Below are 22,200 nucleotides of genomic sequence, written 5' to 3'. Positions count from 1 at the left end.
AGACAGAACGTAAAGGGATGGAAAAAGGTATTTCATAAAAATGAAAATGAAGAGAACAAAACAAAACAGAAAGCTGGGGTAGCAATACTTATACAGACAAAACAGACTTGAAAACAAAGGCCATAAGAAGAGAAAAGAAGGACCCAGTAATCCCACTTCAGGGTATTTATCCGAAGAAACCCAAAATGCTACTTCGAGGGGACATGTGCATCCATTTGTTCATTATAGCATTGTTTACAATGGCCAAGATATGGAGGCAGCCTGGGTGTCCATCAATGGAAGAATGGATAAAAAGGAGGTGGTACATATATATTGGGTTGTCAGAAAAGTCATGAAGCGTTTTTGCAATGAAAAACATAGAAAAAGTATGTCATGACTTTTCCGACAACCCAATACAATGGAATATTGCTTGGCAATGGAATGGAACGGGTTCTTACCATCTGTGGCGGCATGGATGGACCTGGAAGATGTTGTGCTGAGTGGAGTATGTCAGACAGAGAAAGACAGATGCAATGTGATTTTACTTATATGTGGACTCTAAGAACAAAATTAACAAACAAAACAAACGAACTCAGAGATACAGAAAACATTTTGATGGCTGCCAGATGGGAGGGGGTTGTCGGTGTGGATGAAAGAATGGAAAAGGATGAAGCAGTACAAATTGGTCGTCACAAAGTGGTTATGGGGATGTAGGGTATAGCATAATGAATATAGTCAATAATATTGTAATAACTATGTATGGTGTCATATGGGTATTAGATTTGTTGGGGTTATAGATGGAAGGGTGTTGGGGGCAGGGTGAAAGATGTGAAGGGATTAAGAAGTACAAATTGGTAGTTACAAAATAGTCATGCAGATATAAAGCAAAACATAGGGAATGGTAAAAACCATGTATAGTGAGTGCTAGGAGGGTACTAGATGAGTCAGGGTTATTACTTCTTAAATTATATATTGAGTTGTCAGAAAAGTCATGACGCATTTTTGCAACAAAAAACATAGAAAAAATATGTCATGACTTTTCCAACAACCCAATAGATGTCTAACCATTATGCTGTATACCTGAAATTAATACAAAATCATATTGAATGTCAAAAAAATAACAAAGGAAAATGTTTTCATGATTTTGTGGTAGACAGTTTTTCTTTTTAACACAAGGTATTAAAAAAAAACCCACTAACTATAAAAGAAGACATTGACAAACTGAAGTTCAAAAATGAAAAGACAGGCCTCAGAGTAAAAGAAGATAGCTGTAATATGTATATCTGACAAAGGACATACATTCAGGCTATATAAAAAAAAATCTACCAGTCAATAACAGAAATAGTTACAAACCCAACTGGAAAATGAGTGATAAACGTGCATCACAGTAAAGGATATCTAAATGGAAAATAAACATATGAAAAGATGCTTAATTTCACCAGTCACTAGAAAATTGCAAACTAAAACCATAATGGGCTACCATGTCACATAACCAGAGAAGCTAAAATTTAAAAGCGAGATAACACTAAGTGTTGTCCAGGATTAGAGCAATTGTCACTCTCCTATACTGATACTGAGAGTAAAAATTGACATAATCATCATTTTGGAAACTTTTGTCAATGTCTGCTAAAGCTGAACATAAGCATATATCAGTGTCACCCTTGGGTATGTATCCAATGTGTACATAGACAAGTACAACAAAAATTCACTAGAATGTGTATATGGTAACCACTATTAATAATGATGCTAAACTGAAAACAACCCAAATGTCCACCTACTGGAGAATAGCTTAAAAAATAAAATTGTGATATATTCATACACAGGAATATTATAAAGCAATAAAATGTCTTTAAGAGTCTGCAATTGCACATAAATGTGACACAACATGAATAAATCTCACAAACATAAGCAAAAGAAGATATATCATGTGATTCTATTTCTGTATTATTCAAAAACAGTCAAAATGTATCCATTGTATTAGAAGTCATAATAGTGGTTACACTGGGGAACTAGGAGTAGAAGAGGGGATGAGGGATGTCTGTGGTATGGTAATGCTTTGTTTCTTAGTCTCAGTGCTTGCTTGCATGGATATGTTCACTTTCAGAAAATTCATCTCAGCATACACTTATGATTTCTGTACTTTTATATGTATGTTTTATTGTAGTAAACGTTTAAAAATAGCTTAAAATACAGTTGTGGTCCCAAGAGTGTTGGGTAAACTCTCATTGCTTTCATTTTTCTCTCTCTGTCCTCTTCTAACTTGGCCTTAAACATGGGCACTGTCACAGAAATATGCATCAGAGTGCAGTGAATACAGCCACAGCTTGCTGGCTGGAGGGCCACAAAGGGAAGCTCCAGGGAACTAAAAAAATACTAGTGATATCATAGGGAGAAAAGGGCTCAGAAAAGTAACCCCGCAAAGTTGTTATGAAATGATGAACTCATTCTGAGCTGCACATACCTGGATCTAATTTAAATCAGTGTATAAAAGAAATTAAGAACTAAATTAACAACAGATAGACCAGTGCCTAGGTCCAAGACTGGCCACTGGGACATATGCAGGACAGATCTGAAAAGCACTGAAAATAAAGCTGGCACTGGAACCACAGAAAACAACTTGTACCTTACAATCTGAACCTAACCAAATCAATTGACTGCCAAAACAAAAATATCAACATTCTCCATAAAATTTAAGCAAGGCTCAAAATCTCATAACATAATATTTAAAATGTCAAGGTTACAACCAAAACTACTAGGCATATGAAGAACCAGGAAAAACTCAACTCACATGAGAAAAGATAATTTTAACATTCACAAACACTGAAATGAGACAGATGTTGAAATTGTGTGACAAAAACTTTAAATTTGCTATAAAAATACTCCAACAAAGAACAGTCTTGAAACAGAAAAATAAACAACAAATCACTATATGCTCTCAGTAACAATGAAGATGACAAAGAAAAGAGTCACTGAGCTGTAAGAAAGATCAGCTGAAATTATCCACTACAAACAAAGAGAAAAATTAAAAGGGGCTCAAGGAAGTGTGGGACAATAACAAGAAGTCCGGCATTCATGTCATCAGAATATCAAAAGGGAAGGAGAAAGCGTACAGTGCTAAATATATATATTTGAAGAAATGGCTGGAAACTTCCCAAATTTTGTGAAATACATAAACCTACAGAAGCAAGGAATATAGCATACTCCAAACAGGATAAAAACAGAAACAATCCATGCCCAAAAACATTAAAGCTTAATAAGGGAATATATCTTGAAAGCATCCAAAGGAAATAACACATCAGAGAAACAATGATTCAAATGACTGTGTATTTCTCATCAGAAACCATAGAAGCCAGAAGGAAATGACACACCTTTTTCAAAGTACTGTGAGAAAAGAACTGTCAATATAGAATTCTATATCCAGTAAAAATATCCTTATAGGACAAGTGAAATAAAGAGCTCGTCACATGAAAAAGAACTAAAAAAAATTTGTGGCCGAAAGAACTGCTCTAAAATAATTGTTCGAGGGGGCTGGCTGAGTGTCTCAGTTGGTTAAGAGCCCAAGCTCTGAGCAACAGGGCTGCCGGTTTGATTCCCACATGGGCCAGTGAGCTGCACCTGAGCTGAACTGCCTGCTAAGCTGCCAATAGAGATGGCAGGATGGCTTGGCTGGTGAGAGCATGTGCTCCTAACAATAAGGTTGCCGGTTAGACTCCCGCATGGGATGGTGGGCTATGCCCACCAGCAACTAAGATTGAACATGGCACCTTGAGTTGAGTGGCCGCAAGCTGCTGATGGGTGGCGGGATGACAACTGGACTTGGAGCTGAGCTAGCTGCGCCCTCCACAACTAAGATCGAAGGACAACAACTTGGCTGTTGCCTTTCCCCAATTCCCCAACAAAATCTTTAAGAAAAAGAAAAAAAGAATTGCTAAAGGAAGTTCTCCAAACAGAAGGAAATGATACCAGAAGGGATATATCAAGAATAAAGAAAAAGCAACAAAAATGATAAAATATCAGTAAACATAATAAACTATTCTTCTCTTCTTGAGTTCTTTAAAACACGTTTGACAGTTGAAAGCAAATACTATATACTTATTGGGATTTTTCAATGTATGCAGATATAACATATGACAACGATAATGCACAACTGGGAAAATAAAGAAACTTATGTAGTGGAAAGATTTCTACATTCTACTTGAAGTGATAAAATATTGATTCTGAGACCTTAAGTGTGTATATTGTCAACCTTAGAATAACCCTTAAAAATCTATCCAAAGGTATATATTCAAAAGCACAATAGATAAATTAAAATGGAATACTAAAAAAAACCATGTTGAAATGATTCCAAAACAAGGCAGGAAATGGGAAACAATGGGATAGAAAACAGAGGGAACAAATAGGAAACAAAACATAAAATGGTAGACATAAATCCAAACATATGAATGATTACACTAAATATAAATGTAATTATTAACTCTCTCTCTCTCTCTCTTCCTCTCTCTCTCTCTCTTACCTAGAGCCATGTATGCTAAGAAGGAAGTAAACACAATACAGTGGTATGGATTAACAAGAGGGTCCTACCTTAGATAGGATGATCTGAGAAAGCTTCTTTGGAGAGGTATCATTTAAGCTGCAACTACAGAGTCAAGAAGGACCCACCCAATCAGAGAGAGTTTAACTGCCAGCTTCAACATGCTTCAATGATAACAATGAGAGAAAGTGACAGTTGAATAGAGATTTGTGGTACCTCAAATGTACTCAACAGTAAATAAATACTATTAGAAGCCAATCACTTCCTGGAGGAAATAACTGAGGAATAGAGAACTTCACTGGGTTCTGGCTGGAACAATGTCTTGTGAAGCTAGATAGATCCCATCTTACCCTGGTAGATAGTGGGGAACAAAGGAAACAAAGGTGCCTTCACCTGCAGCTGCCATTTCTGCTGACAAAACTCTTCTACCACAGAAGTGCTAAAAGTCATTCCTAAGGAAACCACTTTTACCAGCTGCCAAATGGAAGTCTGGGACTTCACTTCATGCCATCACATCAGGTGGGTCCTGATGGGAACAGTATTACTGCTCCTACAACAATCTGGAAGTTGGAGTGAAGCATTCAGCCCTACACCAGCCCGGGGTAACCAGCACAATGAGCCACCTCATGACTGTGAATGTATTCTAACAGCTCTAGCTCGAGAGACTCCTGAGCAAGTTACCAAATGGTAGTAGCCAGCAACAGGCTAGCTGTGCTTCCTGCTATCTACCTGGACACTCTAACTACAAGTCAGACTTATCAATCCATGTACCAAGTGATGGAAGACCAATATAAACAAGATACAATTTCTTGAGCTCTACTCGTAGAGCTCCCCAGAAGCTTATTTCTTTTTGTCTCTACATTGCTTTGCTGCATTCCTAATCCTTGATTTGAATTCACTTGTTAGTTGCATTATTGTATTTTGAGCTTGTCTTCTCATCTTGGCTTTGTTGACTTAATGACAACTACTCTCCAAGGACTTTGACAAAAAAAAAAATCTGTTTCTTTTCATATTGTCCAACTCAATTGGGACAAGTCTTGATTATCTTAGCTCTTGTACCTAACCCTGAAATCATCCACAGAGATGTCTCCAGATAAGGCTTTTCACACTGTAAGGGAATGTTAGGGCCCTAGTAAGTCACCATCTTCAAATAAGAAACGGTGGTTCCAAAAGAGGAAAGAAAAAGATAGCTGTCACTCCATCTCTGACTTAGGCTTTCTAGGAAATCTTTTTTTGGGGGGTAAAGTTGGACAAAAAAATTGGCGGGAAAAGGATACATTTTATTTTGTCTTGTTTGTCAGGAAATAGTCCTGTTTCCACAGATGAAAGTGTGCATAAATGCTCATCAAAATCAGCTCATAGGAAGAGGAGATGGTTATAATTCATCCCCTAAATATAAACCTCTAATTTATTACTCAAGGCTTTCTGCAATTGTCACTGGGTCAACAAAACAAAAACAAGGGATGAAGGTAAATCCTGGCCTTTTCAGTCAAGCAGATGGACAAATACTCATGAGAATAGCACATGGACCAGGAAGATGAGAGCAGAAAACTGACCATCCTCAGCTCGCCTCTATGTGACTAAATCCTGTACTGAAGGTTTTCTGATGACTTCAGATAGCAGGGTAGGTATCCTAGAAATGGCCAAATAATGGTCCTCTACTAGGAAAGCATACTGAAATCACTAGGGAAGCTTCTTTCCAAATTAACCTTTCCCTCCCTCAGCTGAGAACTCTAGATTAAATTGATATAATCACTTCAGGTGAAGGACGTAAAGAAAATTAAGGTATAATAGTAGGCTTGCCATCAGTAACTATGCCTTTCAAGGTACTCTGAGAAGCCAGTTTTCTGACAATATTCTGAGAAGCCAAGATCTTGGTTAGCTTTATATCACCATGCAAAACTGAACACCACACCCAAACATACAGGCTACTTACTGCATTCGCCTCGATCAACAACATGCAAGGGAGAGACCCAATATGCCAAGTGCCAGCCCACAGCTTAGGGATGACTCACTCTGACAGGATGAGCAGTGGTTTACTCTCAACTCACAGAGCCCTGTTCATTGTAACATACTGCCACACAGTTCCTAGTACGCACCACAGAGGAACTCTGAGTCTTTGGATCCAAATGCATGCTGTGAGTGAGCTGGGATAGCATTCTCTATTTCTCTCCCCTCGTTAGCAAGACAACACAAGGCAAAGGTGGCTGCCAGGCTTTATACCTGGACTGCTGACATATGGGCCCAATGCCTCTCCCAAAAATCTTCCACAGTCACACATGGAAGTTTTTAACTTTGCTTAGGGTAAAAGGAAACCAAGTCATATTACAGGCAACTCTTTGGTGGTTTTGTCTTTTATCCTGTTCTCACCATCAAATTTAAAGATCTCTAAAACACTGTTTTTCAAGCTGCAGGTTATAGCATTAGTGGTCTTGAAATTAAGATAGTGAGTTGTAGGCTTTAAAAGAAAAGGAAAGGGTAGGATAGGATAGGATAGGATAGGATAGGATGACATACAATAGGATCGAATGGAAAATATCTGTAAGCATCACACACAGGAAGGGTAATTTTTGTCTTGTGAAATTTTGTTTACATTTCATATATCTGCATGTGTGTACTAGGTCATAATTTAAATGATTTCTTTCTATGGGTTATCATGGAAAAATATGAAAACTACTGTCCTAAAGGATGCCTATATGACTGCCTAAAGAGCATTTCTCTACAGGAATACTATTGGCTTTGGGAGCTGATCAAGTCCCCTTCTAAGTAAGTGGTCCACATATTGCAGGATTTAAAAGTCGCCTCTTTCCCTTAGCCACCAAATTCCAATAGTGCTTCCTGGTCACTGTAGCAACCACAGATTTCCAAATGCTACCTAGGAGATGATATCACCCTCTGTAAAGAAAATGAATCTACAGACAAAAGGTCACTAGCTCATTTCATACCTGATGAGAAGCAAGTGGTTCCAAGTGTCCTTGTGTATCTAGAGCTTGACCTCCTATGGAGAGTGCTTTGTAGGCCCTTATGTATGCACTCCTCTAAGTACTTACTCTGCAAATTAAGTCTTCTGTTCTGAGCATCCATCAATCTGATAATAAATTCATTAGCAAAATGAAATGAAAAGAACACAACATACATTGCTATTAATGGAGCTCCACGCATGTCACTCCCCACACAATGTACTAAAAATGGACTCATCTCTATCTGAGTGTCTCCACACAAATATTTGTACTTTTCAATAAATAGCATTTCAGGAGTGAAGCTTTCCTGAAAGCTGCAAAGACACTTAATTATAAAGCTCCCTTTCCAAGGCTAACATTTAAAAATTTTCACCATCAATTTATATTGACTGAGTAGTTACTCTTTGGTGAATCCTCTATTCTACAAACAAGATCCAAAAGGAGAAACCATGGTTTCTGGTCTAAAGAATTTATATTGTAATATTTTGTTAGAGTTCAAATATTTCTTATTTCCTTTCTTTGTGTGATAGTGACAAACAGCTTCATCTGTCATCCTTATCCACAGAATCTAGGAACCTCTGTTCTACAGACAAGATCCAAAAGGGAAAAACATGGTTTCTGGTCCAAAGAATTTATATTGTAATATTTTTTAGAGTCCAGATACTTCTTATTTCCTTACTTTGTGTGAGAATGACAAATAGGTTATAATGCTTCTTCTGCCATCCTTACCCACAGAATCTAGAAACAATATATAAAATTTTTTAAATAAAGATAAAATCAGGTGGAAACTTCCTACTGGCGCACAATATTTATACTTGCATCTGAGTGGGGTGTTTTTCTTATTCAGAGCAAAATAAAGTCTTTACTGTATAGATTTTTAAAACTTAGTTATTTTTCCCAGGTTGGAAATAATAGCTATTTTGAAGATATAAAGAGAAATAATCTGAATTTATAAGTTATCCAGAAATGGTAACACTGCACTTGGAATTTTCCACAAACTTTCCCACTTCTGGCTAGGATGGTAGCAAACTCTATGTAACCAAGAATTAAGGAGACCAAAAACTAAAATTCACAAATACTCAGAATTACTCAGCTATTTTCTTTCCAGAAACTGAAATGCTCTCTCACTTCTCCTAATGAGCACCAAAGGATAATTAGAGATGGACAAGCAAAGCTTAAAGGGGTGTTTTTAACACAGAAAATGACACAGGTTGTTCAAGGGTTATCTTCAAACATTGTATTAGACAAAATGTCAAGAACAAAAACATGAGCCAAAAGGAAGAGAAAAGGAGAAATAAAGAACATCATACTGTAGGTTTAAATGGTAAAGTGAACAAAGAAATATGAGACAAGCCCATTTCTTTTTTAAATGAAAAGATTGCTCAAATGAGCAAAGAATACCCACATAGTGGAAGGTCTGGGGGAAAAGTCCAGGGAGATTGCACACTGTAACTGTTCAGTAAAAATTTTCCAAAGGGAGAAAGAAAGTTCATTAGATATTGGGTAAGATAAATAAATGATAAGAAAAATGAGGCCCAATTTGCAAGGGATACCAATGCCAATAACAAGTTTTTTTATTGTTGTTTTTTGGGGGGCGGAAAGGGGTGTTTGTTTGTTTGTTTGTATACCAAGGGAATAAATCAGCTAGCAATAAGTAGGAGAATTCAAAGATTAGTTTTACTAAATTAAAAATGAAAAAATATGTATGTATACACACACACACACACACACACACACACACACACACACACGGAAAACTGCAAGGAGATTCCCATGCCTTAAATATATTTTGAAGCACACAAATTAGAAAGTTCTAGATTCAAAATAATGATAAACATAATGGTCATTCTAAAGTTAATTAATAAACTAGATGTAGTAGGATCACTAGCATCAAAATGTTGCTGATCAAGAATAAAACTGTGCCCCAAATATCTAACTAATCTGTCCTTGAAATGGCCATCTTCACGGAGTACTCTGTGACCCAATCACAAAAAAAAGTTTACAAGTAGCTTGGGAACCAAAGACAAACAAGGGGGATATGTACAAAAGGGTAACATTTCTGAAAAACTTAACCACCCGTAAAAGCAGTAACCACAATACATAATCTATTCAGATTTTCCTTTTTCATAAAATTTCATAGCAAAAATTATACAAAGAAATTTAAAGTAAACACGAAATTAGAAATACATGTTTCCACAAGCATGGAATCAGATATAGGAAGCAAAGTGTGAAGGGCGGATGTAGAGAGGATAAGTAAGCATTTTTATAACTTTTGACTATGTAATTAAAAGTGTCATCTGCACATCCTCTAGATTTCACTATCCTCTTCAGATAGTAAAATATCAATCCACGGCATCATGAAATTCTAAAGAGCCGCTGTATAATATATAATCTATAGTATACCCATGTACTATAGATTAATAAACAGATTCAAGGAGGATTAATCATTACCTATGAAAGATTTTATAAGAAGTTCAAATTAGAACAAAAGCTACCCTATCAGTTCCCCTGTGGGCATGTGTTGAGAATTATAAATAATACAAGACTATGTACCTTAAATATAACCTTTGAAACATAGTTCCCAAAAAATAACCTTCAAAAAATGATTGTACATCCTGTGAAAACATTTCAATGTGTTGTGGCTATACAGATGTCCAAAATGCTGGACATCGACAAGCTCTTTGGATCCAGCCTTGTGGATCTCCAACATTTAATACCTGGATATGGAAGAAAATGACTACAAAGGAGATATCAGTGGAATAACAAGGGACTTAGGAAGAAAATTAGGAGAGCAGGATGCCATGGAAAATAAAGGCAGAAAGAATTTCAAAAAGGAGGAAGTAGTCAACAAGATAAAAAGTGCTCAGTGAGATCTCAATAAAAGTCAGTTTGATGAAGTGATAGAGATCTCAGAAGCAGACAGGGTGAACTGATAAACAGATTGGTGAGGAAATGGAAACACAGTATAAACATCTCTTTGGAGAAATGTGAGTGTAGACTGGGAAAAGAGAGAAGGCGGTAGTGAGGAGCATCTTCTATCTTTTATAGATGACACTAAAACTCACCAAAGCCAGGAAGCTGACTCATGAGTCCCCCATCATCCTTCATACCTATCTGATTATTATGTGGTATAGAATTTATCTCCACATTCTTGAATATATCCTTTTATATTCATCTTGCAATGACTCACCAACGACAGGATAAAATTCAATCTCCTTAGTATAGCATTTATGGCTTTTTATAATCGGACCAATATTACTCATCTAGCCTTACTTCTTACTTCCACCCTAAAATGCAGCCATACTAAACCAGTTACCATTGTTGAAAGAGCTTTCTCATTCTCCTGGGCCTTTATGCATACTGTTACTTTTCCCTAGGGCCTAGAATGTTTTTCCCCAATGAAACCATTTCCACACTCCATTTTCACTTATCAAACTTCTACTCATCTTTCAAATCTCCATTCAAGTATTATCTTTATGAGTCCTTTCTTTATCTCCTAATTTCATGTTCCCATAGTAACTTTTCTCTGCCCCTCTTAAGGCATTAATACTTACAGAATTCTATTGTGTTTGAGACCCTAACAGTACATTTGTCTCTTGAGAGCAGACATCCTATATTTTCATTTGTATATCTCTATACTTTACACACAGTTAGCACTAATAAACATTTTTTAAGTGAATGAAAGGATGGATTTGTTACTAAAGGCATGGTACAAAACCAAAGTATAACAACTAGCTTTAGATTAGGTCATAGGTGGGATACGTAATTGGCTACTAGGAGAAACTAGTGATTTGTGAGTCACAGGTGAATTTATTTCCTTGAAAATTTTGTATGTTTGAAAATTAAGATGAATCACATTTTGATGTAAAAAACATTCACTGAACTACCTTTCAGTTTGGTAATTCTCCTCACTAACTTCAGCTTGTCCAGATTTAAAACAAGAATCACCTAAAAAATGTACTGCATGCCTGTAATAAATAGCCAAAGTATTAAGGAGGATGGATATTAAGGTATAAATGATATGTTCCCTGCTCCTACACTTCATAATCTGTTGGGGGAGTTCAGACGTGTGGAAATATATACTGCTTTGAACCACCCTCAAATGCTATTTGGGCAGTAAGCGCCTTATAAGTAGAAAAAACGTTATATACAGTGACCCTGTCTTAAATGAATGGTTTGGTTAAAGCTCTTAAAATGAGAATACATTTCATTCTGATGGAATTCAAAGCCAAGGAATCTCAACTCCAGTCAAGAATGAGCTCTCCGATTTTAAATAGGTTTTCAGGATCTCCATACATTGAGATAGTAGAATGGCCACAGGTAAAATCATTTTTCCTATCTTTCTAACATCCAATTAAAAATGTGTAATAGAAAACATTAGAAATTTAAAATAAATAGGCAAGTAAATAAAAAAAATTAAAGGATCCAGTTTAAATATTTCAAGGTATAAAAGTTTTGTCCTTTCCTAGTGCTAGGTAGGATAGCTGGGTGATTAAGAAGAATTTAACGGCTTCAAGGCTCATTCAAACAACTTGGCTTGCTTTTAACATGTGCTTAAAACCCAAACTTGGCAGCCTTTATTCTTCCTGAGGGGCTTATATGTTATTTGAGGGTTTTGTTTTTTTTTTCATTGAACCCCCAAACTCTGTATCTGTTAACATAAAACAGGAAGATATGATAGGGTAGGGAAAAATTCTGTGATCATAAAATCTCTCTTCTACTTTCTACATTTAAACTTTAAAAGATTAAAAGCAGCTAAATTATCAATTGGTCAAACTGTTTCTAGTATCTCTGGCTCTTAGATAAGCATCTATACAAATAATTGTCAACTTTCGGGAAGATAATTTGAAAAGACCCCAAAGGTGGTCATTTTAATCTCACTTTCTCCACTTTGAGAATCACTGTTTTCCTTATTCAGGCAGCTGATGTATTGCAACTGTAGTGACTCACCTATTTTCTTTTCAACAGTATTATTTTTATTCACTGGACTTAAAATTTTATTCCAAGCTGTAGCAAAACAAATACATGATAACTGGTCAGTCTGAAAGTATAGGCTCAGTGATTTCAAGAGGAAATTCAATATTACCCATAATCATGTTTTCTTCACCTTAATTCCCAGCCAGACCTGTCACAAACCTGGAAAGAGACCTCAAAAGGACTTATTTAGAGCTGTCCTCTTTTAGGACAAAAAATAAAAAGCATAGGACTACAGACCTTGCAACACTTCTGCATTTAGCTTAATTGTAGACTTTCCAGAAGTCCAAAGATGATTGATTATACATCTTTAAAAAAAATAAGAGAAACTTGCAGCTAGCTAGCTCTGTGTAAAACAAAACAAAACAAAACAAAACAAAACAAAACAAAACTGTCTTAAGAGATGCCTTATGTGGTCATTGTGCCACATGATAAAACAAGGAGATTATGGGGATAAGTCTTGGTTAGAAGTCTTGGATCATTCTAATTGTTCTAACTGATGAATCTTCTTCAAGGAAAAAGGTTGGTTCCATTTCTGTTTTTAAAAATCCACAGTGTCTGTAATAGTGCAACTAATGACAACCTTCCCGTTATTCTCACTTAAGAGGAAACCCTATAATAAGAGCTTCCCAAAGTGTCAAATAATACTTGTCTCATAACAGGGCTTCTTTGTTCATTTACCATGTCTCTTTTGATATGCACAGATAATAAAAGTTCATGTAAAACTAAAGGTAATATAGAGCAGAAGCCAACACTAATTCTGTATAAATATGTCTGATTAAGAAGAGTGCCATTGTTACGGTTATTTTGTAATGTCACGATTATTATAAGAAAGGAGGATAGAAGTACTTACTCTCACTGTTTTTGTTCATCCTCTGTCATCCAACCAGTTTGCCAATTTTTGTTCAATGGGGGAAATGAAGGATAGATTTTTGTCCATTAATTATTTCTGTTTCATTAGTTCATCTCACGAGCTTTAAAATCAGGGGGTGCGGGGGAAATCAGGGTTTTATTCTAAAATTAAACCTCATATCCTCCAAAAAAATAAATACATGCTCCAGGTTAATTCTTAGGCTCCCTTTTTCACATGCGCAGCTACTCTATTACTTGGGTGTTCATGAGCATATGAAAGATACAATTTAGCATCACAGTCCTAAGGCCTGGTTAGGAGCCTAACATGTTAAACCTAAACTATGGTGTAATACTCAAACCATAAACAAGGTTGTATGTGGGATTCATTTCCAAATGTCAGAACCCCCACCCTGGTGACTTTAAAAGAAAGTCCAGAAATGAGTATATGGCTTCTTATTGGAAAGGAAATAGAAAACAAGTAATAGATAACAGGAGACATTCAGGGCAAACAGACAGGCTGATAGATTTTGAAGACAATTCTAAGGCTGGTAGATAAGTTGGTATTGTCATTACTTTGCTTTTCTCTTTAAATTCTTATCTCCTAGATCCTGGCTTCCCCCCTTGGGGCAGCAGTATAATATAAAAACTTAACAGTAGATCTTAAATTTAGCTGACATTTTTATATCCTTTACAACATACTCTTTAGATTGCACCCAAGAAGGAGATTATTAAATAGTAGCAGGAGACCAGTTATCAGACCATTTTTACTGAACAAAAAATAGCCCCATGCCTTCTTGCTGACAAATCAAACAAGATTTGTACAATCATGATAATCAATTTCATAAATAAAGGGTGATTAATGACTGGGGGAAAGGAAAGAAGTTCGATTTCTCCCAAGCCCCACACTAGTTCAGCAGTGGACGAAGCTACACATGAGAAAGAGTGGGCTCGGCTGAACTGGAGCCGCCTGTGAAGCAGATTCTGTCAGTCAGAAAGCAAGGACACATTTCTGTGATTATTTCAGCCTTTTTTTTTTTTTGGTAGTAATTAGCCTGAGTTCCATTTTTCTAGGGCTGGCATTGCTCACAGCTCACTTACTTTTTTGTTTTAATTTAGGCTTTTCTTTCCTTTTTATAAAGTAAATTTACATATTTTCAGTCTCTCAATCCCTTCTATGTTTTATTTATGAATACAGCCCTTCTTGATGGTAACTTTAATGTGGAAGAAGTAGTAATTAATGTCCCAATCTGCTAGGTTAATCCCTTTTCACACTCTCTACAGAGAAGTTTAAGGTAAGTAACAGTTTACAGTCAATATTAGGTTTAATTATGGTTAATGAGAGTTAGTTTCTCTGTTTACTAACTGCATTTAGGTGTGTGGGTCCTGGATGCGTTTTCCCCTGGCCTCACTCTGATCTGTTAACAGTGCCACTGTGTACTGTATACTCCGTGCTTAAACCTATAAAGCTGCTCCCGGAGAACAAAGCGAGAAGGCACCTGTTTCAGTGGAGACGCCATTAGATAGTACAGCCTTAACACAACGGCATCTTTCCTTGGGAAGGGAGCTATTATTTTATAACGCTTTCCAAACAGATCCATTTGAAAGGCTAAGTATTGCCTAAATTTCAAATCCTGGATAAGTCTGTAAGTATAAAAAGCTATTTCAAACTAAGTACAATAATCAATAGTGGTTTGTATAGTATTAAAGTGTATTAAACACTTCTAAGACTTTCTGTATTGATCCTTCAATGTTATCATTTCAAGCGTTAAGATCTAAAACTACTTTGAAAAGTGTCTGGTTTGATCTTTTTTTTTTTAAACTAAAAATCGCTTTTGTCTTAAAATTGTATTTAACTTTATTGCAATATATAGGGGGAAACTTCCTTACTGAGCTTTAAAAATAAGCACCAAAACAGATACCCAGACCTAAAAGAAATCATGTAGTGACGCAAAGGGAATGTAGTTCACAATTTTTAAAGGATCCTATGTTTGCGCTGTGGATAAATTCTGAGTAAAATTGATGATATAGTTTCTCTAAGTCTGATAGGGTAGTCAATTCAATAAACATTTATTGAGAACATGGCTTGAACCAAACACAAAAATGAAGAAGACATACAAGTATTCCCTCCCCTCAAGAAGCTTACCATCTGGGAAAGGAGACAGGTGTATGTAAAAATGAACTATGACATAATGTGGTAAGTGTTGTATTCATGTGAGTAAATGTGAAGGAGACACTATGAAAGATGTGCTGATTCTGTAGTGGAGGGTAAATAAGGTGTCCACTAGGAACACAGCACTTTTCTGGCCACATGAAGGCCACAGCAGGCTGAGTGAACGGTAAGAGCAAAGGCACAAGAAGACAGCAAACTGCCGTGTGGGCGGGAAGAATTGTGTGCTTAGGGAAAGGTGACGTGGCTTGGGAAGAATGGAGAGAAGTTTGGAAGGCAGGGGCTCAAAAAGTAGTTTGGGACCAAATTTTTTTAAAATGTCAATGTCATCCTGTATTAGCTATTAAGTAATATAAGTAATAGGAAAAGGTGAAGAAATAGCTTTACCAAACAAAAATGAGATCAGTATAAATCCTGAAAATTAAAATAAACTTTTCTAAGTCCACCGACCTCTGAAAATTATTTTCAAATTTCAAAATTCCCATAATGTACTTACAAGTCCTTACATTTAGTATAAAGAATGAGTTTTTTGCCATGGGAAAATAAAATCTCTAAAATGTTATCTACCTAAAAGATTGGATGATTACATATTAACAAAAGCTACTGGGGAGAGAAGCTGGTAGATCCATATCTCAAGGCATTCTGGGAAATCTGCAAATGATTAAACATACTCTGTGAAATAAAGTGCTTACAATTAGTCTCAGAAAAAAAGTTGCGTTTTGAAAATTCTACCTTTAGTTAGTGTACCGACTTCGCTTTTATAAAAAAAAAAAAAAGGAGCCTAACATTTCCTTAAACAACACAAACTAATGGGTCTAAAAAGAAAAATAATGCAATCCAAACTATATACTTAATCAGAAAAAGAGCCACATATCTGGATGTCTTTCTGCACTTAGCCAAACTGACCTTTCTGCTATGTCCTTCCCATCTCAGCCCCTTGAGCTATGCACATTTGTGAAAACCACTTGACTAGTTTATATTCTCCCCAATGATGCTGCTTTGAACCATCCTGAGGACTTCCAAATTACTGTCAGACGCTGGGCATTCATAGGCACCTACATCTATATCCCTGCTCCAGGAAAAGAAAAGAGAAAAGCCTAGATTAAAATAGGAATAACGTCTCTCATACCCTGATAAACATATTTAAAAAGTTGATCTCATCCTGATATCAGAGTTATATATAGTAAGTATAATCTTAGTGTTAATTCATAGATTATATAAAAATCTCTCTATGTGTATATATATATATATATATATATATAAAACAGACTTAACGTACTGCTAGAAATATGCATAAATACATTTGAGTACAGCATGCATATGCATGCCAATTATTTATTATATTTGAATATATATATATATATATATATATTTACATTTCAGCATTTATTCCTGAAAGTTAGAGGGAAAACACTCAAACTGTTTTCATAACACAAATCCTAACTGAAATAAAATGTCCTTTAAAAACTGTAATTAATGGCAGCTGTGTCAAACAGTGAACCAAAGGGTCAAACCTTATAATTCACAGTTTGAGAGGTCATAGCTCAAATTATAACTTTAAAAAACTGATTATCTGTGAGTAATTTGACAAATCCATCTAATATACTCTGAATGCATATAAAACCTTTTTGAGAGTAAAAAGAATGTATGTCCAAGTGGACAGCTGATGGAGGAAATGGCCTTTTTACTGAACAAGGCTGAAGTCCAGCATAATGACTTGGAATGCCTTTGAATGAGCACGCAAGGCAGGAAGGCCAAACAGTACACACATCCAAGGGGAGCATAATGAACAATCTGATCAGAACACAAAAATATTCCACACACTTGTCCAAAGAGAAGGAAAAATACACATTTCCATCACCTGCTCTTCCATCCCTATTACTACAACCCAATCCACAGGTAAACTCGGGACTATTAATAAACAATATTTAAAATAAATAATTTTTTGTAATTTAAAAAATGTTAGAATTTTCTGTGATTTTTCAATTTGATATTTGAAAATATGTATAGAGGTCATCTGTATCATATATACTAAGCCAGGTGTACAAGACTGTTCATTACTCACCTTAAAAGAAAATACTGCTTCACCTGTCTTCATCCCAAGGCCACTTGCACCTTAAAGCATAATTGGAATTAATTTGGCCTGCCTGTATGTTTTAAATCTAGAAGTGATCTACTATTAACAAGGCAGGCCATGGAAGACAATTCCTCTACTGTCGACCAATTCCCTAACTCATGTTGGAATTAAGAAGTCCAGAAAAATTAATCATTTAATTGTATACCTATGTTTGTAATGTTTATTTATGTGTTTATATTTTCCTTTTAGACTATAAGCTCCACAAAGGTAAGGACTATGTCTTTTTTGTTCAACAGTTCATATCTAACACTGAGGAAGTTCCTGGCACAGAGCAGAAATGCAATAAATATTTGCTGGAAGATAGAAAGAAGGGAATGGAGTGAAGAAAGGTGGGTGCCTATGGTTAGCTAATATCCTCTAGCATTATTTGTGTGATTGTGGGGAGAAAAATCTGAAGAAAATGAACATTCTATTTAGTCAGTTTATCTACCTAGCCACTCACTGATCCATCCATCTATTCTAGAAACCAAAAGATTTAAAACATATTTAAAAGATAAAGTAAATTAAAATAGATGAAAAATGAAGAAGATGGAAAATTAGCGTGTGAAACAAGATGTTTGTATATGGGTACATGTAAAGACAAATCACAAGAAAGGAAGGGAATTTGCTTTCTTAATTTCTTCAGGTTAATATTATTATAACCACTATTATAATGCTTCTATTATAAACAAAATGCTAAGTGAATATTGATTAGTTTCTCACCTGATCATGCACTATAGCCACTACATAACCAAGTTCCTCATATCATGAGCTATAGAGTCTACTGGAATAGAAAAATATTCAATTTCAATAAAACGTAGTAAGTTTTAATAGTAAAATCATAAGTTTTTGTGAGAGCACAAAGCAGGATTCTATTCTGAACCAGCAAAAATGCTCACATGTAATTGCTTTACTTTGATGCCACTATATCCTTTTCTAAGAGGCTTTTCTGATACATGTTAAGACTGCTGGCTCTTGGTGCACACAGAAATAAATGCTCTCAAATGTCATTAGTACAAATGAGATCCAGACATGCAAATCACTATATCATAAGAAAATATATTTGAAAAACGACCTTTTTCTTATAAGTGTAAGCTCCCTTAGCCTGCTAATATGTTTCTGTCATTCCATTGGACCAGCCCACACATACGGGGCTCTTGATAGGTCCTGGGCTCAACCATCTGGCCCTTTATTTACTTAATTCTTTTCTGATACTAACAAGTGTATTAGTAACACTTCCTTGATCACTGGTAAATATAGAGCCACCACACAACAAGATTTTCCCTAATTCTGAAAGTCACTAATTAGTTGTGGGTAGGGGTTGGGGAGTATTACAAAGATACGTTGAGCAGTAAGTACTACAATAAGTAATCTAATTCCCAAGAAGAAAGCATGTTAATCTGCTTCCCACTTCATTAGAGGAATAAAAAACATCTTGTCATCGCTAAAGGATATAAAGAGAGACCTGGATATTTAAGGGAATGGTAGATAAGGAGGAGGAATGAATGCAGTATTTAGGCAGGAAACAAAATCCCTTACACGGCATGGACAATGTTCATGGTTTCTCCTGGTACCTTTTGATTGCTCTATTTATCAGTGTGTTTCATGAGCATAGTTTATTCAATTAAGAAACACAAGCTTCCAAATAAAACAAATAAGGTAAATGAATCCTACTTAAAAGAACTGATCATTCTACTTGTACTTAAGTTACACATTAGGCAACTTTGAAAATTGCATTAATCTTTTCAAACCAGGAACATCTCAATTACTTGAGCTTGCACAATAAAATGCAGTAAGGCTTAAAGGAGAGAACACTGTTTCTAATGATGCTAAAAAGTCACTTAGAGAGAAGACATGGTCTAATTATAAGTAGCTTCTCTGGGAATTTATGTATTTTGAGTCTATTAAAAAGCTTTCTTTCTTTCTTTCTTTCGTTCCTCCCTCCCTCCCTTCCTTCCTTCCTATCTTTCTTTCTTTCTTTCTAATGAGACATAGCCTAACATTTTAATTTTCCACGAGGTTTAGATTCTTCAAAGAACATCAACTGATTGTTGTATGTGCTAATTCAAGCATCAAATTTAAAGTATTATAAGTCAACTCCCTAAAACTCACCATTCTTACATTGCAAGGGTGAGTCCTCTGTTCATTGTCCTTATTTGTAGGATCAAACAATATAATACCAAGCAAAAGCCTTTTAGAGATTATTTTTGGTTTCAGTCTATCTCCTTTTTTTACAGACATTTTGAGGAAAGGATGTCGTTCTCTTATAATACTCACCTCAAATAACTAGAATCTCAACGAAAAACTTATAAAGCTGAGGATTGTGAGGTAGATATTAGTATTTCCTTAATCAAATTTTGTAACTAATGAATAAAAGTTAATTGGTTCACATTCGGAAGCAAATTGATGAAAGGCGAAGAACAGAATAAACAAGGTGGGAAAAGCACATTGTTTAATATGTAATTTAAGAACTGTCAAAGAAGCGGGGCATGTCTCATTTACTGGTATATGAAAAAAGGAAGAACGATGCTTTTGCATACAAATCAATGCAGGTATAGAAACATAACAGGAGTTCTGTGTTACAATGGAACTTAAACTCCTCTGGGCAGGGATCAGCTAAGAAGGAACAGAGACAGTTACAATGCGATGATTAACTAGCTGACAGGTCTGTTATTCATGGCAGGTATGTAAGTCAGGGCAGAGATGTTGGTGGCCTGTCCTCATCAAGCAGCTTTGCCATTGCAGACTGGATGGCTGGAACCAGGCAAGACACAAACACAATAAAACCTATAGCCAGCTTAAGGGAGATTCAGCCGCATCCATCTCCAGTTTTTAATAGTACTAGCAATCTCCACTGAAGAACGTTTCCCCTTGTGATTGGCATATATTGTCCAACACTTGCCTCTATTTATCTTACTATGCAAAGCAACTTGCCTGAAACAAATACCTAGAAAATTTCAGTATAGTACAGAAAAAAGTGTAAAAAATTCCTGTTGATAGGTATGACCATCATGTCGTTACATGAACAGATGGTCAAAGTGAGTCCATTTCACTGACAGTATATTATGTGGGTCTTTTTATCCCTGAACAACCAAGCCAAACAAAAGCACAACACAGAAGAGGTCATTGTGCCTTCCCTTGTTTGGTTGGCAGCTTTATCTGCGAAATAGGAAAATAAAAAGCCAACATGGACTATAATCCCGCATAGTACCATTTCCACATAACATTTAATCAAATATTTAAGTATTCATATCAAAAATCACCCTGGCATTTTGTGAAGATGGAAAAATATATGGGATTTTTTTTTATCTTCCCACTCCATGATCTCCAGTAAAATGAGAAAAATAAAATAGCCATATTTCTTACTCTTCAGGGTTTTTTTTATATAAGCAACAGTTCACAGGAAAAAAAGCAAGTTACAACACTTTATTGATATTCAGGTCTTTTAATGAAATGTCAGAAAAATATATTGTAAAAAAGCAAATCCCCATATTAAAATCTGTTTCTCTTTGAAAGGCTGTGCTCTCTCTGTATATATATATATATATATTTTTTTTTAAATATAACTGCTGAAATATGCATAGCCAAATGAATTAATAGTCTAGCAAATATCCAATCACCAATTACTACGTTTTATACTATGAGGTTATTGAAATACACACACACACACACACACACACACACACACACATTGCTATTTGGACTCAGAGTACGGTAGCTTCACCTTTATAACCAACCCAAAATATAAAATAGTACCTTGATTTTGTGAAAATAAATAAATAAATAAATAAATAAATAAATAAATAATATTATGGGGTAAAGGAGCAATAAAAATTAAGAATGTATTTCTACCTACAACAGCTAGTAGTAAAAACAGCGGAACATTATATTGCTAAAATGCATCTACACGCGTGGCTATGACAACAGGTGCAAGGAGAATACTGGTTACCTACCTTCAAAAAGAGCTGATGAAGTGTGAGGTTTAAGAGTACATCTCTAGTACTTCTGTACCTTAAAATATTGCTGAGTATTAATTTTTCATCAAGTTGTCATTTTCTCTGACATTTGGTTTTATTAATCAAGGCATTTATCATTAATTTGTAGAAAATATCATAATTAAGCCAAATAAAATAAAATCTTTAAAAGGTTAAAATTAGAAAGCAGGTGAATTAGAACTTTGACATTACCCTGTTGACACACAGGAGCTTTTTGAAAAGTATGGGAATCAACTTTTGGCAGTGAGTTTGGTGCCTCATTCTTGGGGCTGGCTGGTTTTTAAAAAATGTTATAAAGATTTGATTTAAAGCTCTCTGACAGTTTTGACATTCAGGTGAAAGTACTGCTGCTGCATTTGGAATAATTTGCATATCCCACTGCTAAACGGAATGTTTGAGGTGTGCACTGGTGTAAAGAAATTAAAAACAAGCTATCACACATGCTTAAGTGTATGTATTCACAAAACTGATGGCTGGATCACACCACCCCGTCCCCCTCCAATGTAATCTGTGATTTACTCTTCTATAATAAATTACCCTACCATGTTATTCTCACTAGAAGATCTAACCATGCATGTAAGAAGCAAAGTAATTACAGCCCCCTCTTGTCTAAGAAACCTTCTTCA

General features: G+C 35.6%; 1 protein-coding gene across 6 annotated transcripts in view; it reads right to left on the bottom strand.

The window, feature by feature from the left end:
• The window catches only part of ZBTB20 (zinc finger and BTB domain containing 20), a 769,723-nt gene that overhangs the window by 593,044 nt on the left and 154,479 nt on the right, over positions 1-22,200 (bottom strand). The window contains exon 4 of one of the 6 annotated variants that reach the window (XM_019652234.1): positions 21,533-21,590. The exons of the other annotated variants lie outside the window; for them this stretch is intronic. The gene's annotated coding sequence lies outside the window, so the exon portion shown is untranslated. The remainder of the gene's footprint in view (positions 1-21,532; positions 21,591-22,200) is intronic. 6 annotated transcript variants of the gene reach the window in all.

This window comes from Hipposideros armiger, unplaced genomic scaffold (assembly GCF_001890085.2).
Source record: "Hipposideros armiger isolate ML-2016 unplaced genomic scaffold, ASM189008v1 scaffold_176, whole genome shotgun sequence".
Lineage (NCBI taxonomy): Eukaryota > Metazoa > Chordata > Mammalia > Chiroptera > Hipposideridae > Hipposideros > Hipposideros armiger.
Note: the sequence above shows the minus strand (reverse complement) of the source record. Positions and strands in the feature narration are given on the sequence as shown.